Source organism: Bison bison, unplaced genomic scaffold, assembly GCF_000754665.1.
Source record: "Bison bison bison isolate TAMUID 2011002044 unplaced genomic scaffold, Bison_UMD1.0 scf7180017864311, whole genome shotgun sequence".
NCBI lineage: Eukaryota > Metazoa > Chordata > Mammalia > Artiodactyla > Bovidae > Bison > Bison bison.
The window spans coordinates 1599524-1623956 of record NW_011494883.1 but is presented as its reverse complement, the minus strand read 5'-3'; the positions used below and the strand labels follow the sequence as shown (position 1 = coordinate 1623956).

General features: G+C 39.2%; 1 protein-coding gene across 2 annotated transcripts in view; it reads right to left on the bottom strand.

The window, feature by feature from the left end:
• The window catches only part of CDC42SE2 (CDC42 small effector 2), a 97029-nt gene extending 72603 nt beyond the window's left edge, over positions 1-24426 (bottom strand). Inside the window, exons 1-2 of one of the 2 annotated variants that reach the window (XM_010852427.1) lie at positions 22789-24426; positions 15051-15209 (exon numbers count right to left, since the gene is read on the bottom strand). The gene's annotated coding sequence lies outside the window, so the exon portion shown is untranslated. The remainder of the gene's footprint in view (positions 1-15050; positions 15210-22788) is intronic. The other variant, XM_010852428.1, reaches the window with a different exon arrangement.
• Between the last annotated feature and the right edge of the window lie 7 nt (positions 24427-24433).

Here is a 24433-nt window from a genome sequence, read left to right as displayed (position 1 = left end):
AACAACACTAAGACTGCCATGCTGGGAAGGCCACAAGCGTTTCAGGCACGCAGGTTAGGAGTCCCAGCTGAGCCCGGACTCCCAGCCTCCTCAGCCAGAGCAACAGGCGAATGGTTCTGCAGTCCAGACCACGTGCTAGCTAAGACTATCCGATGACCTTTGTTGATGCCTCATGTAAGAGAAGACTTACCAAGACCTGTTCAAATTCCTCATCTTCTAAATTTAATAAAATAGCTGTCATTTTAAACCACTAAGGTTTCAGGTACTTTGTTTTCACATAATTTGTTATATTTTTCATGCATATACTTGCCTTCTTTTTTTCCCCCATGAGACATTTGCCTCCCCAACTTTATTTAGTGATTTATGGCTGCGCTGGGCTTCACTATGGGGCATGGGCTTTTTCTAGTTGTGGCAAGTATTCTCTAGCTGCAGTGTACAAGCTGCTCACTGTGGCGTCTTCTCTTGTTGCAGAGCTCGGGCTCTAGGTGCATGGGCTTCAGGAGTCGTGGTGTGCGGGCCTGCCTGCCCCACAGCATGTGGGATCTTTCTGGACCAGGGATTGAACCCATGTCCCCTGCACTGGCAGGCAGACTCTCCATCACTGGAGTATCAGTAAAGTTCTACTTTTCCATTAAAGATTTTCACATGTTTTAAAGAAAAATCTTTAAAATTTATCATTATTAACTCAGATGAGGCCATCCAATTTCTATCAAGATGATAAACAATCATGTGCTACCGGTCTCATCCTCCAAAATAAAGCCCTGAGGGAAAAAAAAAAGCAGTCAGTCTGGATTCCAGGACCTGCATAACAAAAAGCACAAAATCTGATGGGGATAAATTTCCACTGATTGTGCTGAGTAGACACTGGAGACCTCTAGTCAGGAGCAAAGGGCGGCAGGAGTCAAAAGGCAAGATTTTTTGTTTTTGTTTTTTTTACTTTTTAAAAAACTAAAAAGCTTTTTTCAGTCTGCCTTTATCTTTCCCTTGATTGCCCCTTACCAGAAATGAGCAGAACAGCTCGTATCTTTGTCAGCAGGATGAAATCAGGACAGCACAGAAGGCCTACGAGGGGAGAGTTCATGAACACTGGTATGAACGGACTACCCTGAGGTCATTCACTCGTCTCAGTCCTTCTCCTCTCAGAAAACACTATAGAATGGCGGTGAATTACGATACAAGGAAACCACCTCTTAAAACCTCTAAGAGTTTAAAAAACAAACCCTGATCAGAAGCGGCCTAACGCAGTAGTAGCCAACAGAAAAGCCCAACAGCAATTCAATGCCAGGTGGCTGTTTGACCCGAGATCAAGCCCCTCCTCTCTTAAACTCACTCAGACCAACACAAACGAAGGTCTGGCTGTTGGCCATTCCCTAATCCATATTATTAGACTAAGTGGATAATATTCCTTCCCAAAGAATTATTAGCTTACTAGCTAAAATAAGTATTTGGAGCAAGCCATAAAACGGTTATAAAAGACACATAATACACCAAACAACCCAACCACTAATGCAGAATTAGTGGATTAGATGCTCCAGGAATGAAGAGACCGAGGGGGGATATTGAGTAGTATGAACTCAGAAGAATCTAGGGAAAAGAATCAAGTGGAGGGACCTCCCTAATGGTCCAGTGGCTAAGACTCCACATGTCCGATACAGGGGGCCCAGCTTTGATCCCTGGTTGAGAAAGTAGATCCCTAGAGCCACAACTAAAGATTCTGCATGCCATGATAGAAGATCCTGAGTGCCATAACTAGGAACCGGAGTAGCCAAGTTAAAATAAGTATTTATTTTTTTTAAAGATAATCTTAGAAAAAAGAATCAAAGGGAAATACTGAGTATGAAAAGAAGACATCAAGATAATAGGAGTTTCAGAAGGAAGGGAAAAAACAAAATGTTTCAAAAAAACAACAAACATGTTAAGAAACAATGAGAATAAATTTCCCAGAATTAAAGACAGAAGTGAAGATTTAAGCATGTCAAGAGCCAAACATGTAAGAAAAAAGCTCATTCCTACAAATATTGAGTGTGAAAGTGCAAATGTTTAGTTGCTCAGTCATGCCTGACTCTGAGACCCCACGGACTGTAGCCCGCCAGGCTCCTCTGTCCCAGTGTTCCCAGACAAGAACACTGGAATGGGCTGTCATGCCCTTCTCCAGGGGTTCTTCCCAATCCAAGGATCAAACCCAGATCTCCTGCACTGCAGGAGGATTTTTTACCGTCTGAGCCATCAGGAATATTAAGAATACTGTGTGAGTTGATAGTACTTTTAAAAGTTTACATGTAATGCAGAAATATCACTTTTGGAAATCCAGAAGTAATCTCGAGTAATTCAGGAAAAAAAACAACTCTATATGCCAAAAAAATGTTTCATTGCAATACTTACTACAGTAAGAGGGAAACTCCCAGATACAACCTAAATTACCTAACAACCAGGCAATAATTCATGGTTTAAGGATATATTTATAGCCATCGTCATAGTGTTGAAAAGAGGGTATGTTTAACAAATTTTACTATTTGAGCGGGATCTAAAAAATCCAAACAACATGAGAAGTTTACATTAAAACTACTATGAGCATTTAATTTTCTAATTATTAAAACTTAAAAGTTTGCTTTTAAAAATCTGATAAGTTTGGTAGCTTGTGTTTTGATAATGTCTAGACTTCATCAAGAAACAGCCAATAACAATTATATTTCAGATAGAATTTACAGAAACATTAGCTTCTGGAAGTATTTATGGTATCTTTATACTAAAGGAGAGTATAATATAGCTACTTTTTATTGCACAGGAGTAGCTTATGGCAGCTTTTGGACTTTATAACTAATAAAATACTGTATGGAAAATTTCAACATCTATCCTGCCAAAGAAAGTACTTGGTCTTATTTCTACTAAGTGCTTTATAGTTTTATCATTTTCATTAGCTCGGCTCCACACGAGACTACTGCCTGCCTTGGATTTCTGGAAGGCTGCCCCAATTCTTCTCTCCCAGGCCTTGTTGCCAGGGTTGCAGCTGCACAACCAATTCTTATTAAAATGTAAGTCTTTGAAATGCAGGTCTATGGAAAGGGACATAAAGGATTTCATTATCTTTTCTCAAAACTCACAGCGAGGATTACACCCCCACCCTTTCCAAGCCATTCCACTACTTAGCAGCCTTCTCCATCAACTCACACACCAAATGTAACAAATGCAGCAGCTGTTTTAAATAACTCAAATAACTCATAAAGGAGTAGAACTGCATAATAAAGAACTTAATGTCTAGCAAAAAATACTTTCAAATGACTTCAAATACATATGATGTATAATAATTATTTCAAAGTGACTTCCAGTGAGTATGATGTCATTATATAGCTGGATACTCACACAATGTGAGTAATAACACTTCTAAACACTACTACTAAATAATTCTAAAGGACAAACATTTGCAAGACAATACACACTTATGTGATGATAATTTCAGAAACTTCAAATTAAGAAAAAAACTGCAAGTAATTTACTCAAATTGTAAAATATCTTATTAGCTCTTAATTTTGTTGTAGAACTACTCATGCCTCTAAAATTTTCTTGTAAAAGAAGAAAAAACCTGAAGAACAATTTACACTATTTTTCCTTTTCTTACTAGAATAGAATCTCATGTACTTTTGTGCTCTGGATAAAATCCCCTGCTTAAACACTGCTTAACTGTACTTTTAAAAGACAATTTATGACTAAATTCATCTTATGAGAAAAGTTAACACAAGACTGTCAAGATCATGAAGGTAAAACTAGTTTCAGTGAAAAGTATTAAAGTGGTTAGATAGTCTGTTGCAAAGTAAAATTGAGGTTTCTTTTAAAATTAAAATGTAACATTTTTAATACTGATACACCATTGGGATTCTTATAACATGCAGAACCTTCAAATTTTAACTGTATTAGAGAAAAGAAGTAAAGTTAGCAAAATTCATTGGGGTTAATTAATATAGCTAGTCTGTTCCCTGGGTGTTTCATTCCTGGTTAAACAGAAGAAAAAAATAGGGAAGACAGAGAGGGGGAGGCAGAGACCTTTGAGGATCTCATTATACAACACAGACCTGAAGTTACAGCAATAAATCACACTGGAAGAAAAGAAAAAAAGTTCTAAAAAGTGACCACATGTTGCATATTTGATGACTGAACTGAAATTAAGTAAATGTACCAGAAGAAGTACATTATATAATGATTTTAAACTTGTTAAAAATACTGCCTGAGATCAATTCATGTCCATTTTCATGGCTACTATCAAAAAAACTAAACAGTATCAGCGTTGAGGATGCGAAAAAACTGGAAGGAACCCTTGTGCACTGTTTGTTAGTAAAATGGGACTGCAAGGAGACCCAACCAGTCCATTCTGAAGGAGATCAGCCCTGGGATTTCTTTGGAAGGAATGATGCTGAAGCTGAAACTCCAGTACTTTGGTCACCTCATGTGAAGAGTTGGCTCATTGGAAAAGATTCTGATGCTGGGAGGGATTGGGGGCAAGAGGAGAAGGGGACGACAGAGGATGAGATGGCGGGATGGCATCACCAACTCGATGGACATGAGTCTAGTGAACTCCGGGAGTTGGTGATGGACAGGGAGGCCTGGCATGCTGCGATTCATGGGGTCGCAGAGAGTCGGACACGACTGAGCGACTGGACTGAACTGAAAGTAGTGCAGCTCCTATGGTAAACAATATGGAGATTCCTCAAAAATGTAGAAATAACTCTATTGTATGACGCAGCACTCCCACGTCCGGCCATGTACTCAGAAGAACTGAGGGCAGGATCGGGAAGAGTATCTGTACACCCATGTTGTTAGCAGCGCGACTCACGTAAGACAAGCGGCAGCATCAAGGCCAATGTCTTTGAGCCAATGAACAGATAAACAAAATGCGATATATACACAAAGTATTATCATGATACGTACATACAGTGGAGTCTTAAAAAGGAGGAAATCCTATCACATGGATGGACGAGGCTTGAGGATATTACGCTAGGTGAAATAAACCAGTCATAAAAAGACAGATGCCATATGATTCCACTTACATGATGTGTAAAATAGTCAGAGTTGTTTTGTTTTCTTTTCGGCCATACTGCGTGCATGGCTTGTAGGATCTTAGCTCTCTGACCAGGGACTGAACCCAGGCCCAAGCTAAAATAGTCAAATTCACAGAAAACGGAGCAGAATGGTAGTTACCATGGGCTGGCAAGAGGAGGAAAAAGGGCGTTGTTTAATGGTTATAGAGTTTCAGCTTTGCAAGATGAAACAGTTACGGAGATGTGTTTCTCAACAATGTGACTATACTTGGCACTACTCAACTACACACTTAAAACTAAGATGGTAAATTCTATGTTACATGTTTTTTACCACAATAAAAAACATTTTTAAAGTAATTGGAGGTCTCACCCTTACAGATTTTCATGAGTCAGTAAAGATGAAAAATGGAATGAACTTTTTTTTAAACTAAGTACCTCATATTAATCTGGAGTTTTGCTTGTTTTGGTCAGGTATGTAGGTAATATATCATCATGGTGTAAAAAAAGGAAACAAAAGTAAATCATGAAAACTAAATTTTCTTCTCATCATTATCCCTAGCCACAAAATTCTCTTCCCAAGACACAGCTGCCAATATTAGCTTCTGCTATAAGCCCTTCACAGAAATTCTAATGATATACAAGAATATAAATTTTTTCCTTTAAAAAATATTTTCATGAGACCAAATACATTATTTGTCACCTTGCTTTGTCATTCAACTCTGTATCTTGGAAATCAGGCAGTTTCAGAAACTTAAAAAAAAAAACTGCCTCTCTCACTTTTGAAAGGCTGTATTTTATCTTACAGGTGTAACCCACTTTCAACAGGTGGGAAGTTGTGTTGTTCCTAATTTTTTACAACTACAATCATGCTGCAAGAAATTATCTTGTAAATTCACAAATGTGGGATATGAGACAGTGGGATTTATCGCTAGGATAAATTCAAGGAGTGAAACTGAAGAATCAAAGGGTCTGTTTATATATTTTAATTTGGGAGAGGCATTTTAAGTTTTGACGGATATTTTCCAAATCTTCTAAGAAAATGTACGTACACTCCCACTAACAACGCATCAGAGGGACTTCCCCAGTGGTCCAGTGGTTAAGAATCTGCCTTCCAATTCAAGGGACGTGGGTTCAATCCCTGGAACTAATAGGCCCACGTGCCACAGACTCGATGCAGCCAAAAATAAATACATTAAAAAACAAAAAAAAACAACACACTGGAACATCTGTATTACCAATCCTAAAAGGCTCCCCTAACTCCAGCATTTTAAAGGGAAAAAAACTATCTTTCTACCCTGAAGTGGAGAACTAAAAAAACACACCAGTGTATCAGGTAAATATACTGAGTTCAATAAAATTAAAATCTACAATGTTGAGTAAGACTATAAGGCTTGATCTGCAGCCTAAGAAAAGCACTCATCCTAATAATCGCCAGCTAAGTCTTGGTTAGGCCTCTGCCAGTCTCACATTTCTTTCTTCAGAAATCTACTCTTATTCTATAGTTTTTGACCCAAATAGCTTTATTTATATCAGCATCATAGTTATGATTTGTAATCAAACTGATTTAACCGGCCTAAGACAGTAACTGTTTCCATTTTGGTGGACAAATCTCTTAACTCTGGCAAAGTACAGAAATCAATCAGTATTAATAGTCATGTGCTATTAAATACATCCATACGAACATTATTATTATACTTTATGCTCTATCTACTAAGATATTTGAAAGACAAGAAAATTTGATATGCTAAATTTCCAAGTTTAATTTATTAAACTTTTCAGAATTACAAATTTTAAAACGATTTGTTTGCTCTACTGACAAATCTGCCTTGTTAACTCCTTGAAGTATCTGAGGGAATCAGAGAAAAGTCAGAAGGTCTAAAGATGTTAAATAATTAGGTATGAAAGCACTGCAATATTTAAGAAGCAATACTTAGTCTTTCTTATTGGGCATTAAAACCCAATGACAATATATACAGCACTGAACTTTTTAGTGAGTTTTACAGATCAACTTTTTATTTTTTTAAGGCAACCATCTTTAAAGAGAACTACAGAAATAGAGAACCATGGGAATATGATCTTGGACAGGAAATGTCTATCTCTACCTTAAGATTAACACATTTCATTTAGTATCATTCCCTACAAGCATTTTTTAGCAAACATGTGCACTAAAAGCATTCACAAATATTAACAAATAGTAGTAATAAATGAAAATGGTATCCTGCATGACTACTCTTCAAAAAAGAAATGGATGTCTTCCATCCATAAAGCACAGAAGAGTGTATTTTCTCATGCTACCAGAAAATACTCCTTAATCAAAACCAAAGGAGGGCTGCTTTTTTGATTTCCTCATGGAAATCACAGCCTTTACAGTAAGGACATAGGGCAATAGCTACAATAAAACCCAGCTGCTGTCAGTTCAGTTGCTCAGTAGTGTCCGACTCTTTGCAACCCCACGAACCACAGCACGCCAGGCCTCCCTGTCCAGCACCAACTCCCAGAGTCCACCCAAACCCATGTCCATTGTGTTGGTGATGCCATCCAACCATCTCATCCTCTGTCGTCCCCTTCTCCTCCCGCCTTCAATCTTTCCCAGCATCAGGGTCTTTTCCAATGAGTCAGCTCTCCGCATCAGGTGGCCAAAGTACTGGAGTTTCAGCTTCAGCATCAATCCCTCCAATGAACACCCAGGACTGATCTCCCTTAGGATGGACTGGCTGGATCTCCTTGCAGTCCAAGGGACTGTCGAGAGTCTTCTCCAACACCACACTTCAAAAGCATCAATTCTTCGGCACTCAGCTTTCTTTACAGTTCAACTCTCACATCCATACATGACCACTGGAAAAACCATAGCCTGGACTAGATGGACCTTTGTTCGCACAGTAATGTCTCTGCTTTTTAATTGCTATCTAGGTTGGTCATAACTTTCCTTCCAAGGAGTAAACATCTTTTAATATCATGGCTACAATCATGATCTGCAATGATTTTGGAGCCCAGAAAAATAAAGTCAGCCACTGTTTCCCCATCTATTTCCCATGAAGTGATGGGACCAGATGCCATGATCTTAGTTTTCTGAATGTTGAGCTTTAAAGCTCAACTTTTTCACTCTCCTCTCACTTTCATCAAGGGGCTCTTTAGTTCTTCTTCACTTCCTGTCATAAGGGTGGTGTCATCTGCATATGTGAAGTTACTCATATTTCTCCTGGCAATCTTGATTCCAGCTTGTGCTTCTTCCAGCCCAGCGTTTCTCATGATGTACTCTGCATATAGGTTAAATAACCAGGGTGACAATATACAGCCTTGACGAACTCCTTTTCCTATTTGGAACCAGTCTGTTGTTCCATGTCCAGGTCTAACTGTTGCTTCCTGACCTGCATATAGGTTTCTCAAGAGGCAGATCAGGTGGTCTGGTATTCCATCTCTTTCAGAATTTTCCACAGTTTATTGTGATCCACATAGTCAAAGGCTTTGGCATAGTCAATAAAGCAGAAATAGATGTTTTTCTGGAATTCTCTTCCTTTTTCCATGATCCAGCGGATGTTGGCAATTTGATCTCTGGTTCCTCTGCCTTTTCTAAAACTAGCTTAAACATCTGGAAGTTCATGGTTCACGTATTGCTGAAGCCTGGCTTGGAGAATTTTGAGCATTACCTTACTAGCGCATGAGATGAGTGCAATTGTGCGCTAGTTTGAGCATTCTTTGGCATTGCCTTTCTTTGGGACTGGAATGAAAACAGACCTTTTCCAGTCCTGTGGCCACTGCTGAGTTCTCCAAATTTGCTGACATATTGAGCGCGGCACTTTCACAGCATCATCTTTTAGGATTTGAAATAGCTCAACTGGAATTCCATCACCTCCACTATCTTTGTTCGTAGTGATGCTTCCTAAGGCCCACCTGACTTCACATTCCAGGATGTCCAGCTCTAGGTGAGTATGAGTGATCACACCTTCGTGATTATCTGGGTCGTGAAGATCTTTTTTGTGCAGTTCTTCGGTGTATTCTTGCCACCTCTTCTTAATATCCTCTGCTTCTGTTAGGTCTATAGCATTTCTGTCCTTTATTGAACCCATATTTGCATGAAATGTTCCCTTGGTATCTCTAATTTCTTGAAGAGATCTCTAGTCTTTCCCATTCTATTGGTTTCCTCTGTTTCTTTGCACTGATTGCTAAAGAAGGCTTTCTTATCTCTCCTTGCTATTCTTTGGAACTCCGCATTCAAATGGGTATATCTTTCCTTTTCTCCTTTGCTTTTCCCTTCTCTTCTTTTCTCAGCTATTTGTAAGGCCTCCTCAGATAGCCATTTTGCTTTTTTGCATTTCTTTTCCTTGGGGATGGTCTTGCTCCCTGTCTCCTGTACAATGTCACGAACCTCCGTCCATACTTCTTCAGGTCCTGTGTCTATCAGATCGAGTCCCTTAAAACTATTTCTCACTTTCACTGTATAGTCATAAGGGATTTGATTTAGGTCATACCTGAATGGTCTAGTGGTTTTCCCCACTTTCTTCCATTTAAGTCTGAATTTGGCAATAAGGAGTTCATGATCTGAGCCACAGTCCGCTCCCAGTCTTGTTTTTGCTGACTGTATAAAGCTTCTCCATCTTTGGCTGCAAAGGATATAATCAATCTGACTTTGGTGTTGACCATCTGGTGATGGCCATGTGCAGTCTTCTCCTGTGGTGTGGCTTATTACATATATGCACGTTAGTTGCTAAGTGGTGCAGCAGTAGGGCTACCACGTCTACTTACCTCAGCATGGCACTGCCACTCGGATGGCAGTGATTTCTGGGTACTTACACCTGGACCATTAACCAAAAAACTAGAGATTTAATATCAATTTCCATTTCCCTAAACTAAAAAAGTTAATCAGACTTTCAACAATATTTTCTAGCTATAAATAAGGACGGATATATTGGCTCCCATTGCCAAAATTGAAGAGCTCATATCATTAATCTATGCCCTCATAATCACCCAAGCTCCTTCCTGATTGATATTTACAAGTTATAGGAGAAACTTGGAGCCATTCAGAGGCATTGTTTAAATGAATATTCTATTGAAACTTTGCAGCTTTATCATTTTCTATAATGTACACATTTCTTCATTCTTTCACATTTGGTGAGCAAATTATTCCTCGTGTCTGTGTGTGTGTGTGTGTGTAATTCCTAAAACCACCTGACAGTTTCAAGTAGGCTAGTACCCTATAGCAAGGTGCTATCAAGTCAGAATGAAAATTATAGGATGAGAAATCAGTCACATGAACAAAAAAATCAGAAAACCACAATTTAATATTAAACATGTATTTTCTGGATTTTTTTCCCTCGGTAAAATTAACATAACATTTCCCTATCACTAACAAAAACATGCTATCATGATGCCTCACTAATTAGATAATCATAAAAATTAACTTATTCAACATATATTCGTTGAGCTCCTATTATATGCTAGGCTCACATATTTAAAAAACAATATGTAAATATAAGTCAGCAAATTATAAAGTATAGTAAACATATTTTTAAATGCATACTAATAAATTTACCAAAGATATAAGTTTAAAGACTACCAGAGATTAAAATGGAAACACAGGGTAAGTAGATAGAAATAACCGAACTTTTAATTTTGAGCAATTATGACATGGCAACAATTAACACTTTGAAATATGGCCCTTACAGATGTTAAAACAGAATTTTTAAAAATTCTTAATAAAATGGAAGTAAATTGATCTCTTTAACATTTCATTTATAAAGAAAACCAAAAGGCTGGCTTCATGCTCAGTGGTGAACACTGTAGACGTTCCAATTAATGTAATGTTTTGTGAAACATCAGAGGCATTAGATTAATGAACAAGACAAGATGCTCATTGTAATCACAATGTTCTATGAGTTCCAGCCAATGCAGCTGGTAAGCAAACCACGAAAGATATAAAATCTGGAAAGGATAAAGCAAATTATGTTTCGTTACAAATAAGGATTGCACTCTCAGAAATTCTAAGTGAATTTAATTAATGGATGAAATTTATCAAAAAGTAGTAATCTTCCTAATGTTAGCAATACATAAATTTAAGCTGTAATAACACACTAAAGAGGCAGTAGAGCTGTGATTAAGGACACAGACCTCAGAGTTAAGCAGATATGAGTTGAAATCTCAACTCTACTACTTCCTAGCTGAAGTCACCTAATGCCTTCAATTTTCTCGAGTGTTAAAATGAATGTAATTTATCAAACAGTTAAGGTAATGCTGAAAAGTACACCAAGCCTGTCATTTAATGAAAGACATTATTATTTGTATTATCAATAATAGAAAGCTACGTGTCCCTTCCATAAACAAAAGAAGTATTACATTAAACATACATGAACCTTTCTGAAATCTAAAAAAGCACAAAATTTCAAACTATATCTGGCCCCAAGATTTGGAATAAAGAATTGTCCTGTAAGATTCTCATGTCTTCTTACGAAAAAAACCAATAACAACATACTACCTTTTAAAAAAGTCAACCAAAACCCTGGTTCTGCACAACTGTTTTACAGTTCCAGAGGAGTCAAGGGTTCAGCAGGCATCTCCCCCAAAGAGCTAAATCAGTATGGATGATGGCTACTCCTTTTCCTCTAGGACCAAACCACAGGTAGGAACCTACTCATCAGGAGGGTTGTTCCGATACTGTCAGCCTCTTTCTGTCACATTAAGCTCCACCAGCAATGGTACAGATTACGTATTTGTTTACCACCTTAACTCTTGTACTTAACACCTGAAAAAAATCAAAAAAAGGACTGCACTATCTGCCACCTTGCACACCTGTATCAGAGACTTGCCTAATTCACAATTCAAGTCTTAGCAAGTCCTTTGAGTTATCATTATATGATATAGAAAAGGTTATAATAAAGATGTATATGCGTTGTTGTATATGTTCCAATACTTTGGCTACCTGATGTGAAGAACTGACTCACTGGAAAAGACCCTGACACTGGGAAAGACTGAAGGCAGGAGAAGCAGGGGACAACAGAGGATGAGATGGTTGGATGGCATCACCGACTCCATGGACATGAGTTTGAGCAAGCGCCAGGAGTTGATGATGGTCAGGGAAGCCTGGCATGTTGCAGTCAACAGGGTCACAAAGAGTCCAAACTGAACTGAACTGAACTGATGCTATGACGCTTTGGGACTTATTGGCTCATGTAACTGAATGAAGTCTAGGAATACCATCTGGAAAGGGAAATGGCCACCCTCTCCAGTACTCTTGCCTGGAAAATTCCATGGACTGAGGAGCCTCGTAGGCTACAGTCCATGGGGTCACAAAGAGCCAGACATGACTGAGCAACTTCACTTATACCATCTTTAGGGAAGAACTGCTTCAGCGTCTCAACAAAGGTGATCAGGGTGTGTTTCTGCTCTATCTCCTCCTTCCCTGTTGGCTTCTTACTCAACTGACTTTCCTTTTATGGTTGGAAGATAGTTGCCGGGCTGAAATTCAGCAGGAAAAAAAGTATCTTGATCCCAGTATTTCTAGCAAATGCCGAAGATCATTCTGATTGATTTAGATCATATGTCTGCCATGACTGCCAGAGGTTAGAACACGTTTCATTCCTACATGAAATAAAGTACCTTGGTGATCTGAACTTATTCTGCTGAATAATGACATTACTGAATTAAAAATAATGGTTCAAGCACATTATTCAACTTTCCCTATCTTCTTAAAAAGTTATTATCCCCCATTTAATCACAGAACAACAATAAAAAAGTAAATTCTTCCCTGAATATAAATCATTTTGAAGGATTCAGAATGTATTAGCAGATTACAACAAAGGTTTATGATATTCCTTAACAAAGCTGAAAACAAAACTAGATTTTCAGGAAGAAAACAAGTTTCTTATTTCACTTTTTCAAGATTATAATAGCAGAATCTAAAGAAAACAACTACATGGATATCTTGAGTTAGAGGAGGAGGAAAGGTGGTTTTAACAAGTTTTAAAACAGAATCATCTTGGGGCTTCCCCGGGTCCAGTCGTTAAAACTCCACTTCAACTGCAGGAGGCACACATTTGTTCCCTGGTTGGGGAACTGAGATCCTGCCTGCCACCAGAAGCAGCCAGAAAATTTAAAAATATAATAAATTTAAAATAGAATCAGCTAAATACTCCATCCTGTGACTCAAGGCTCCTCAAAGACACTAGATCATCATCAACCCTCCTTCCTCAATCTCTGTACACAAAACCAGGTCCTAAGAACAGAACAGAGATGCACACGTCAGGAAGTCTTTTTGTCAATGTGCATTGCAAAGCCAAACGCAAATTATTCCTCATTTATGACGTTCTTACTATTTCTCATTCCTATAATTAGCAGAGAAAACAGAAGGTAAACGATTCCATCTATACTGACAGAGAAGATAGCAAAACCTATGGGATTAAAAGCCAATTTTCAAACATACAAGAGAGGAGCTGATTTTCATGGCAAAGTTGAATAAAAACAAACAGCAAATTGAGTAGAACTAACTACCTGAAAATGTGTTACACACAAGTCATCTTAAATCAGAAGCCAAACTTCACTAGAGAAAAGCAGTGTGGTTAAAGAAACGTGCATAAAAAGAACATAATGATTTAAATCTATGAACTGATGTTCCAAATTCTCTACTGTTCAAATAATTTAGCTCAGTTAAATGTACAATGATGACTTTTTTAAGAAGACATAAATGTGTCACACACATCAGGGACATAAACACAGTCCTTGACATCACAAAGCTTATAATGTGCTACGAAGGCAATACACACAAACATTACTAGACAGTTCAGAACATAATGAAGTATAAATGCCAGTGGGTAAAAAGAAAGAGGGGAGTCAATGAACTGGGATGATTTCCACAGCAAGTAACAGAAAATCTAAGAGCAAAACTGCTTTAACAGTAAGACAGTGTACTGTGTCACATAATAAATGAACCTACCGTGAAGACTAGTGAATGTGAAGGAACAGTGAATGTGGCCCAGTTCTGCTGCTGCTGCTGCTAAGTCGCTTCAGTCGTGTCCAACTCTGCGCGACCCCATGGACTGCAGCCTACCAGGCTTCTCCATCCATGGGATTCTCCAGGCAAGAACACTGGAGTGGGTTGCCATTTCCTTCCCCAGGCCCAGTTCTACTTCTCTGTAATTCTCTTACCTCTGCCCTTCTTTAGGTAAGGGAATAACCCTTCAGGCTGGTAGCACAAGAGCTACAACAGTTTCAGAGGTCACATTCAAATAAAACAAGCTCTGGAGGAGGGACCACTTCTTTTCCTTTTTCTCAAAAGCAAGAAAACCTTTCCCAATAGCTTCTCTCTGACTTTCCTTTTATTTCCCATTGGCCAAAACTGGATCTCATGCCCAGTCCTTTGGAACAATCACTTCCAACGGCAATGAGACCTACATAAAGAAGATTAGACTGGATGCTGTAACTATGATGACCATCTCTTTAAAGATGGCTGAAGAGATCAAGGAAGACAAGCCTTGGAAGATGGTATGATATGGACTGGTGGAAAAAAAAAATGACAGAAAATACATAGGCAAAGGAAGGGATGTGTCTAACTGAAGAAGAAAGTCGAATTGCAAACATACATTAAACACACTGTTGCTGCTGCTAAGTCGCATCAGTCGTGTCCGACTCTGTGCGACCCCATAGACGGCAGCTCACCAGGCTCTGCGGTCCCTGGGATTCTCCAGGCAAGAACACTGGAGTGGGTTGCCATTTCCTTCTCCAACGCATGAAAGTGAAAAGTGAAAGTGAAGTCGCTCAGTCGTGTCTGACTCTTCACGACCCCATGGACTGCAGCCCACTAGACTCCTCCGTCCATGGGATTCTCCAGGCAAGAGTTACTGGAGTGGGGTGGCCACTGCCTTCTCCGAAAAAGCGGTAAAGAATTCTCTTAAACCATGCTGGAGTCATTTTCTGTAACACAAAAATTAGCTTACTATTCGACAGTTGGTAAATGCTAAGCATGCAGGAGGAGTAGTCCTCTCTTTATGGGAAGGATTTAGATTAATCACCAGTGGGGATAGTCAGACTCACCACTCACTCCTTTCAAAAGAGCTATCTCTGGGTTGAGAACATTCCGTATTATGCATACAGATGACTGCAGACTCACTGTCAGTGTTGTTCCTTGATGGTTTCTGCTCATTTGGGTTCGAGGTTTTACTCAAAAATCCACACACTCACAGCTGGTCCTATCTGCAAATGAAAGCATGCAATTAGGAGGCAAAAAGCTGCCGAGAGCAATTCCTTCCTCCCCCACCCACCTATGATTAACTGATCCACAAGAAAACCGAATTTAAACACCAGATTCACTAAGTCAAGCAATTCCTTCCTCCCCCACCCATCTATGATTAACTGATCCACAAGAAAACCGAATTTAAACACCAGATTCACTAAGTCCAATGTTCAAACTAAGCAACTTATACTTCAAAGGGTGTAATGTAGTTATTACAGTTACCACCCTTTCCCATCATGTAAATTTATTGTAGTGTCCACAATATACCAGGTGCAACTCTTGTGTGCCGGGTGGAATCCAATACACATTTGTGTTTGGTGGCGGCACACAGGCTGGCTTACACAGGGTGCTAAAAGACAGCTGCCGACATTCATAAATTAGACGACTTCACATAAAAATCAAATTATCTGACCTCTCTTGGAGGAAAAAAGAAAAAAGGCCAGAAGATCTGGCAATACTGGGCCCACTTTCCCACCTGGTAATAATCTGCTGGAGCTGATCAGCAGCTAATCTTTCAGATGGGACATGGGTTTTGCAGTTCTCCATACATGTCATCACTCTCTTCTATCATAATCCAGCTCACAGTTATCTGTCTGGAGTCTGCTGGCATCTGAACTTGCAAACTCTGCTATGTATTTATAATAGCTCATGGGAAATATTTATTACTATCAAAGACAAATCTGTTTTTCTGCCTTGTGGATACAATACAGCACAAGAAAAACCACGTTGGCTCGGGAATCAGAGGTCGCTAGGTTTGAGATCTAATTATGCAAGTAACTATTTATGTGACCTCAGGTCTATTTTTAACCTAAAGTATGTATTTCTTCATTTATAGTCCTCCAGATAAACATATAAGCACTTAAAAGAGTCAACAAACAACAGGTCTAAAATCTAACATGTCCAGACTGAACTGGTAAATCCACTGCTGTCTGACAGTCTTTCTCATTTCAGTAAACTGGCCTGGAATCCTTGCAGTTTCGGTTCCAGACTCAAACCTCCAAGTCTTTATCATATACTCTCCCTCATCCTCCCAAAATCATTGAAGTGGTTGATTCTCTAGATACATAGTCTGAACAGATTCTAAGAGTCTCATAAAAACCATAAAAACAAACAGCAATTCCTCCCTCAGAATCAATTACCTTCTTCAAACTGCCTATAAATTCAACTATTTAAATAATGATAGCTTGAAATTTCTTACTCCTTGGAAGGAAAGTTATGACCAACCTAAAGAGCATATTGAAAAACAGAGACATTATTTTGCCAACAAAGGTCCATCTAGTCAAGGCTATGGTTTTTCCTGTGGTCATGTATGGATGTGAGAGTTGGACTGTGAAGTGCCGAAGAATTGATGCTTTTGAACTGTGGTGTTGGAGAAGACTCTTGAGAGTCCCTTGGACTGCAAGGAGATCCAAGCAGTCCATTCTAAAGGAGATTAGCCCTGGGATTTCTTTGGAAGGAATGATGCTAAAGCTGAAACTCCAGGACTTTGGACACCTCATGCGAAGAGTTGACTCACTGGAAAAGACTCTGATGCTGGGAGGGATTGGGGGCAGGAGGAGAAGGGGACGACAGAGGATGAGATGGCTGGATGGCATCACCAACTCAATGGACATGAGTCTGAGTGAACTCCGGGAGTTGGTGATGGACAGGGAGGCCTGGCGTGCTGCGATTCATGGGGCCTCAAAGAGTCGGACACAACTGAGTGACTGAACTGAACTTTCAAGGTCCCATATAATAAAGAATATTTAGTATTTTATAAAAAGAAAATACTGGGGATGCTACATATCAAAGTGACACATTACATTTTATAAGCTTATAGTGAAGCAAAGTCACTCAGTCGTGTCTGACTCTGCGACCCTATGGACTGTAGCCTACCAGGCTCCTCCGTCCGTGGAATTTTCCAGGCAAGAGTCCTGGAGTGGGTTGCCATTTCCTTCTCCAGAGGATCTTCCCAAACCAGGGATTGAACCCAGGTCCCCGCACTGCAGAGAGACACTACCATCTGAGCCACCAGGGAAGCTAAGCTGACAATTAACTGGGTCATTATGCTTAATTTGAATAATTAAGAAATCAGAAAGATGACTAGAACTAATGGAATGAGTTTAGCAAGGTTACGGGATACAAAATCAATACTCAAAAATCAATTCTTTTCTATAGAACATTTGTTCACTTACTCTATACCCCAGCCATTACATTCCTAGGTATTTATCTAAGAAAAATTAAAGTGTACGTCTACAAAGCAGCTTTATTTTTAAGTGCCAAAAACTAGAAACAACTCATCTTTCCACCAACAGATGAGTAAATAAACAAAATATAAAGCCATTCAATGTAATACCACTTGCAGTAAAAAATATTATACATTCATTCACATGAATGGATCTCAAAATTATTATGCTGAGAAGCCAAGAGTATACTGTATAGAATCCATTTATATAAAATTCCAGAACCACAAGAGATAGAAAGCAGTTCAGCTGACTGCCTGGGAACAGGCAGGGTATGTGGCCAAGAGAAGAGGAAAGGGCTACAAACAGCTTTTGCTGGAGATATTTTTATTACATTGAGTGTGGTGATAGTTTCATAGAGTGTGTGTGTGTGTGTGTGTGTACATATATATAAATTAACCAAATGGCATACTTTCAATATATGTAATTAATTTTAAGATAAAGTAATTCATCACAAGTTAGTCATTGGTAGCAAGACTGACTAATATGAAAAATAGAACCCTTTTAATGCATTAAGTTTGAAAATCATGGCCACATGTACACCTGAAACTAACACAACATTGTTAATCAACTACACTCCAATATGAAACTTTACATTTTTTTTAGAAAGACTAAAAAAGAAAAAAAAATTTATGGCCACAATCTTTTCTCTCTTCAGAAAATAACTCTTTCAAAAGTATAATATCTAATGCATGTAAATCAACTAAGTTAGAACACATCCTCACACTGAACATAAAAAAAAACTCAAAATGACTTAAAAACTTAAATATGAGACACCAAAAACTTCTAGAAGAGAAGAGAGGGAAAACATTATCTGACATAAATCATACCAATATTCTCTTAGGTCAGTCTCCCAAGGCAATAGAAATAAAAGCAAACTAAATAAGCGGGACCTAATCAAGCTTATAAGCTTTTGCACAGCATAAACAAAACAAAAAGACAATCTACAAACTGGGAGAAAATACTTGCAAATGATGGGATTGTTGAGGGCTTAATTTCCAAAATATATAAACAGCTCATACAACTCAACAACAAAAGAAACAAACAACTCAAGAAAAGAAGGACAGGTCTAAACAGACATTTCTCCAAAGACATACAGATGGCCAACAGGCACAGGGAAAGATGCTCAACACTGCTGATCATTAAAGAAATGCAACCCAAATTACAATGAGATATCACCTCACACCAGTCAGAATGGCCATCATTAGAAATTCTACCATTAAAAGATGTTGGCAAGGGTGCTGAGAAGAGGGAACCTTACTACACTTTTGGTAGAAATGTAAATAAGTGCAGTCACTGTGAAAACCAGTACAGAGGTTCCTTGAAAAACTAGAAGCAGAACTACCATATGATCCAGCAATCCCATTCCTGAGCGTGTATCCAGACCCCTGTGTTCACAGCAGCACTACTCCCAGCAGCCAAGACACTGAAACAGTCTAACGTCCACTGACAGGCGAGCAGATAAAGACGACGTGGTATGTGTATACAATGGAATACTACTTAGCCACAAAAAGGAACAAGATGTCATATGCAGCAACATGGATGGACCCAGAGACCATCATACTGAGCAAAGGAAGTCACAGAAACACAAATACCAAATGATAGCACTTACATGGGGAATCTAAAATACACGTGAACATACCAAAGAGACAGACAGACTCAGTTACAGAGAACAGCCTAGTGGTTACCAAGGGGCAGGAGGGATGGGAGAGGGAAGGACTGGGAGTTCGGATCAGCAGACACCAACTATCATATATAGAATAAACAATGAGGTCCGACTGTACAGCACACGGAACTATATTCAATGTCCTGTGTAAGTCATAATGGAAAAGAATATGAAAACGTGTATGCGTGTAACTGAGGCACAGAGAAATCAGCACAGCAGAAATCAGCACAACATTGTAAATCAACTACACTTCAATAAGAAAGAAAATAGATCCTGAGTCAAACTGAGTCAAACTGTCAAAGTTTGAATTCTGGCTTTGCCACTTATTAGATGTGTTGACTTCCGGCAAGTTATTCACCATGCCTCACTTTGCTAAACTGTAAAACAGGCTATAATTCAGAAGGCAATTTTGCAGTCTCAATTAGGTTAATACATGTAAAGTGCTTGAAACACGGTCTGGCACAAAGTAAGCCCTCAGGAATGTGGACATCAGAGGGGAATGGGGTTTAACACATGATACAACATTACAAGAGTAATTTTCCTAGCAAGTCACAGGACATTTTAAAATACATGTACAGATTCGCAGCAACTGCAGTATGACACAGTGTTTAATAAGAGTTTACCTGTTTTTGTTTATGGTTAGTATTAAGCCATTTCATTATTTTCAATTTTTGACTGCCATAGAGAACTGCAGCAAAATATTTTAGTTTCATGAGAAAGTTCCATCAACTATAAATGAGGACAAGGCCACTTCAGAGAATTCTTGTAAGAATGAAATAACACGTATCAAGTGTTTATACACTTGGCACACGGTAGCTCCAAACTGATACTATCTCCTTATGCTATTATTGTATACAGGCCCATATATATAATATGTATATACTGTATAGGCACATTACAACTAGAGCATTACTAATCATCCAGTCCTTATTTGCTTAGATCGTCCCAGTTTGCACAGGTTTTCACAAAGTAATTATTAAAAGCCACTCCCCTTTCTATCACAGTATGTCCCAGTTTAAAATGATAAACTACCTCAGTACGTACCAGTTTAGATGATACATTATATGATCACCCTAACATGTAACTAAAATACTTTCAACATTTTCCCTCTATCTAGATCTTCATCCTCTTAATATGCCCTTATTCCCTTTTTAGGGGCATTAGCTCTTTGGTATTCAAAGCACCATCCACTTTCCAAACACACACACACACACACTCACACACTCACACACACAATCTCTGGCTCTCATCTCTTTATATTCAGTTCAGTTGCTCAGTCGTGTCCAACTCTTTGCGACCCCATGAATTGCAGCACACCAGGCCTCCCTGTCCATCACCAACTCCCGGAGTTTACCCAAACTCATGTCCATCGAGTCGGTGATGCTATCCAGCCATCTCATCCTCTGTCATCCCCTTCTCCTCCTGCCCCCAATCCCTCCCAGCATCAGTCTTTTCCAATGAGTCAGTTCTTTGCATGAGGTGGCTAAAGTACTGGAGCTTCAGCTTTAGCATCATTCTTTATATTAGCCCTTTGCTATTCAAAGCACCATCACTTTCCACACACACACACATACACACACACACTCACTCACTCAGGCTCTCATCTCCTTATCCAAGTGACTGGTGACCTCAGTGCTTCAAGTCCCGCTCCCTCTCATACACCTCAGCAAGGTCACACTTTCCAAAACCAATCTTTTTGAAATTCCTATCTGTTCTTCTGATCTGAATTCCAGATTCAAACTTAAGGACCTGGGATTTCCCTGGCAATCCAGTGGTTAATACTCTGTGCTTCCACTGCAGGGGTCGGGGTTCAATCCCTGGTCAGGGAAGTTAAGAACCCACATGCCAAGCTGTATGGCCAAAAAAAATTTTTTTTAATTAAAAAAAAAAAAAACCTAGGAACCTAAAAACACCACCAAAGTATTAAAACTTTAGCACTCTTTAGGGATATATGCATTTTAACTCCTAGAGAGATGATACCTTAATCCAAAGTAAAGAATGTTTGCTGCTGCTGCTACTGCTGCTAAGTCACTTCAGTTGTGTCCGACTCTGTGCGACCCCATAGATGGCAGCCCACCAGGCTCCCCCGTCCCTGGGATTCTCCAGGCAAGAACACTGGAGTGGGTTGCCATTTCCTTCTCCAGTGCAGGCAAGTGAAAAGTGAAAGTGAAGTCGCTCAGTCGTGTCTGACTCTTCTAGACCCCTTAGACTGCAGCCCACCAGGCTCCTCCATCCATGGGATTTTTCAGGCAAGAGTACTGGAGTGGGGTGCCATTGCCTTTTCCAAGAGAATGTTTAATAACATGATTTTCAGTTACTGTGACAGGTGAGTAGGGAAGATCATTTGAGGACCATTTTCTTTCCACAAATCAAAAAATTTAGGTGGGTTTCTACGAAATAAGCATGTCACAAGTCTGGATTTCCTCCTTTGCGGGTTCCCAAATAATCCAAAGACACCAAAGGCTGCAGCTCAAATACTAGACAACAGTTCTTGAGGGCTCTGGCAAGTGCCCTCCTTCTTTCATGCTACAAACGCTCCCCTGGTCATTTCAGTCACTCCTGAGTTCAACTACTATTTAGATACTGATGCAAGTCCTATCTCCAGCCCAGAGCCCTGCAGCTCACATACCCAGCTGCGTACAGCACTTCACCTCTGCCTCTAGCTTCACTGAACTCTACTTCCTCCCCGCCAGTCCTCTACTGCATTCCCATTCAGCTCCCCCATCTACCCAGTTCCCCACACCAAAAACAAGGGTATTTATTATCCTTGCCTCCTGCCCTTCATTCTCTCCCTCCATAGCCAAGTAACCAAATTCTCTCAACTATTTTTCTAACCTGTTTCTTCTCAACCCCAAAGCCACTAGTCAAGGTCTGGGCATCACCACTATGTCTAAAAAGTTCATAATAATTGCAAACTGATCTCCTGGTTGCCTGTCTCAGTCCCTCCAATTCATTCCCATTTCAGCTAGAACGATCCTTCTAAAATCAATGTCTGATTGTGTTTTTTTCCTACCTTAATACACCCTTTAATGATTCACCATTATCCTTAAGAACAGTTCAGTTCCTTAATATGATTTCCAAGGGCCTTTATGATTTGGTCCCCATTTTTGTCTTCAACCTCATTTACTGCCTCTTCACTTCATAACTGTGCATTCAACCATTCTCAATTTCTTTTTGCTTCTCAAAAACACTAGGCTCACTCTCTCTCTTGCTTCTGGAGCATCATACTTACTTACTACCTCTGCAGGACATAGTCTTCAGAAATTGACATGGCCATCACTTCCTTTAGGAAGGCTTCTCCAACCCTCTAAACCTATGATGGGCACTCTTCCCATGTATCATGTGGACACTTACTCTGCAGAATTTATCAATTCTGGCTGTACCTACAAACCAGGGAGGGAGGTGTTACTTAGGCCCAGAATTTCAGATATAGAAGTTCGGGAATATGCCATCCTGTTTTGGGTGCCACATCTTCAGAGACATTACTAAACTAGAATGCATCCAGAGAAGAGAAAGCAGGATGGCAAAGAATCTGAAAACTATGCCACATAAGAGAGTTAGCCTAGCAAAAAGCACAGGGAAAGATATGACAGCCTTCAAATAATCGTGGGTCTTAGTATACAGCATGTGAAGAGAGAAAAAAAGACTTACTGTGGGTTGATTGTCAAAGAAGATGGATCAAGAGCCATTAACGTACAAGTTTCAGAGAGGCCTCCAAAAGATACTGGGTTGTCTAGAAAAGTAGTGAATTCACAGTCACTAGAAGTTTTATAGATCAGGGACACTAAAAATGTTCCTACATTTGAAAGAATGTCAGACTAGACGATATCTAAAGACCAAACGAATCCTCAAGATTTTAAGACACCTAAATTCATAAAATATTTAAAACATAACTAGGTAGCAACTGAATTTAAAGTACATTACTTAGCCTGCCCAAATAAGAATAACTTTCTAAGATGTGAGATTTAACTGCCTGTTTCATAAAAAAAAAAATCAGAGGAATTATTAATCATAAAAATAACTATATTGTTTTTCTACATTAATGAACTTTTTAAAGGAAAAAAATGAGACATTTTCAATTACAACGAAAGAAAGGAGAGTCTCCTTTCTCTTTCGACTCTGTGAAAAAAGAGAGACACCCCTCAATGCCAATTTGTCAATTTGTTTATATACAACACATTTCTCCAAGGGTAAAACAGCATCTAAAAAGGCTTATTTGGGACATACTAACTTTTAAAAAGATTTTAGAGGCTAACAAATATGTGGTTTCTGATTTATACATGGGAAGGAGCAAAAAGGCAAGGGAGAATTTTAAAAAGTTTCCTAATGTTTCACACAAGTGTAATGGCTATGGGCACAAGAAAAACTACTAAGAACGGGGGGGAGGGTGTTTGTCCTTTCTGCAAAGGAAGCTATTTTTGCATGAGTGAGAATAAAAACACAAAAAAAGAATATAAGGTATTTATCCTCATGGTATGACTTAAAAAAAAAAAAGCACATAAAATGTCTAAATTAATAACTCACTGTCATGTTTAACTCATTACTACTTATAATCTCCATACTCTTTTACCAGATAGGAGAAAAATTTATTTTCATTAAAACATCAGCTTCAATAAATATGTTGCACTCTTAAGCATGATGAGATTTTTTTATTTCTCTCCATGAGAACAACTTTACAGTAAGAGTAAAATAAACTGTAAAACATTATCTCTCTGTACAACTTTCCAAAACACTTCTGCATATAAGAAAGGCTGTACGTGGAGGCAACCTACCCTGGGAAAGACTGCTATGGGTTGGATTTTGTCCCATTCTCTGTCTAAGCTCGCTCCCCCCCCACCTCAAATATGCTGAAGTCCTAACCCCCAGGACCTCTGAATGTGACCTTATTTGGAAACAGGGTTGTTAGTGACGTAATACTGGAGTAGGGTGGGCCCCTAAATCCAGTATGATCAGTGTCATTATGAGAAGCTGGCCTTGTGAAGAAAACAAGACATACTAACAGAAAAACCACACGCTGACATCAGAGGCTAAATTATGCAACTGCAAGCCTGGGGAACACCAAAGATTGCCAGCAACCCACCAGAGGTTAGGGCAAGGCAAGGAAGGGTTCTCCGACAGGTTTCAAGAGAAACAGGGCCCAGCTGACACCTTCATTTTTGACCTCCAGCCTCCACAATGGCGAGAGAACAAGTTTCTGTGGTACTTCACTGCGGAAACTCCAGGAAATAAACACACCTTCCATTTGATTAGAAGAGTGAAAAAAGTCAAGAGAAATCTCAATGTTACAGTCATAATC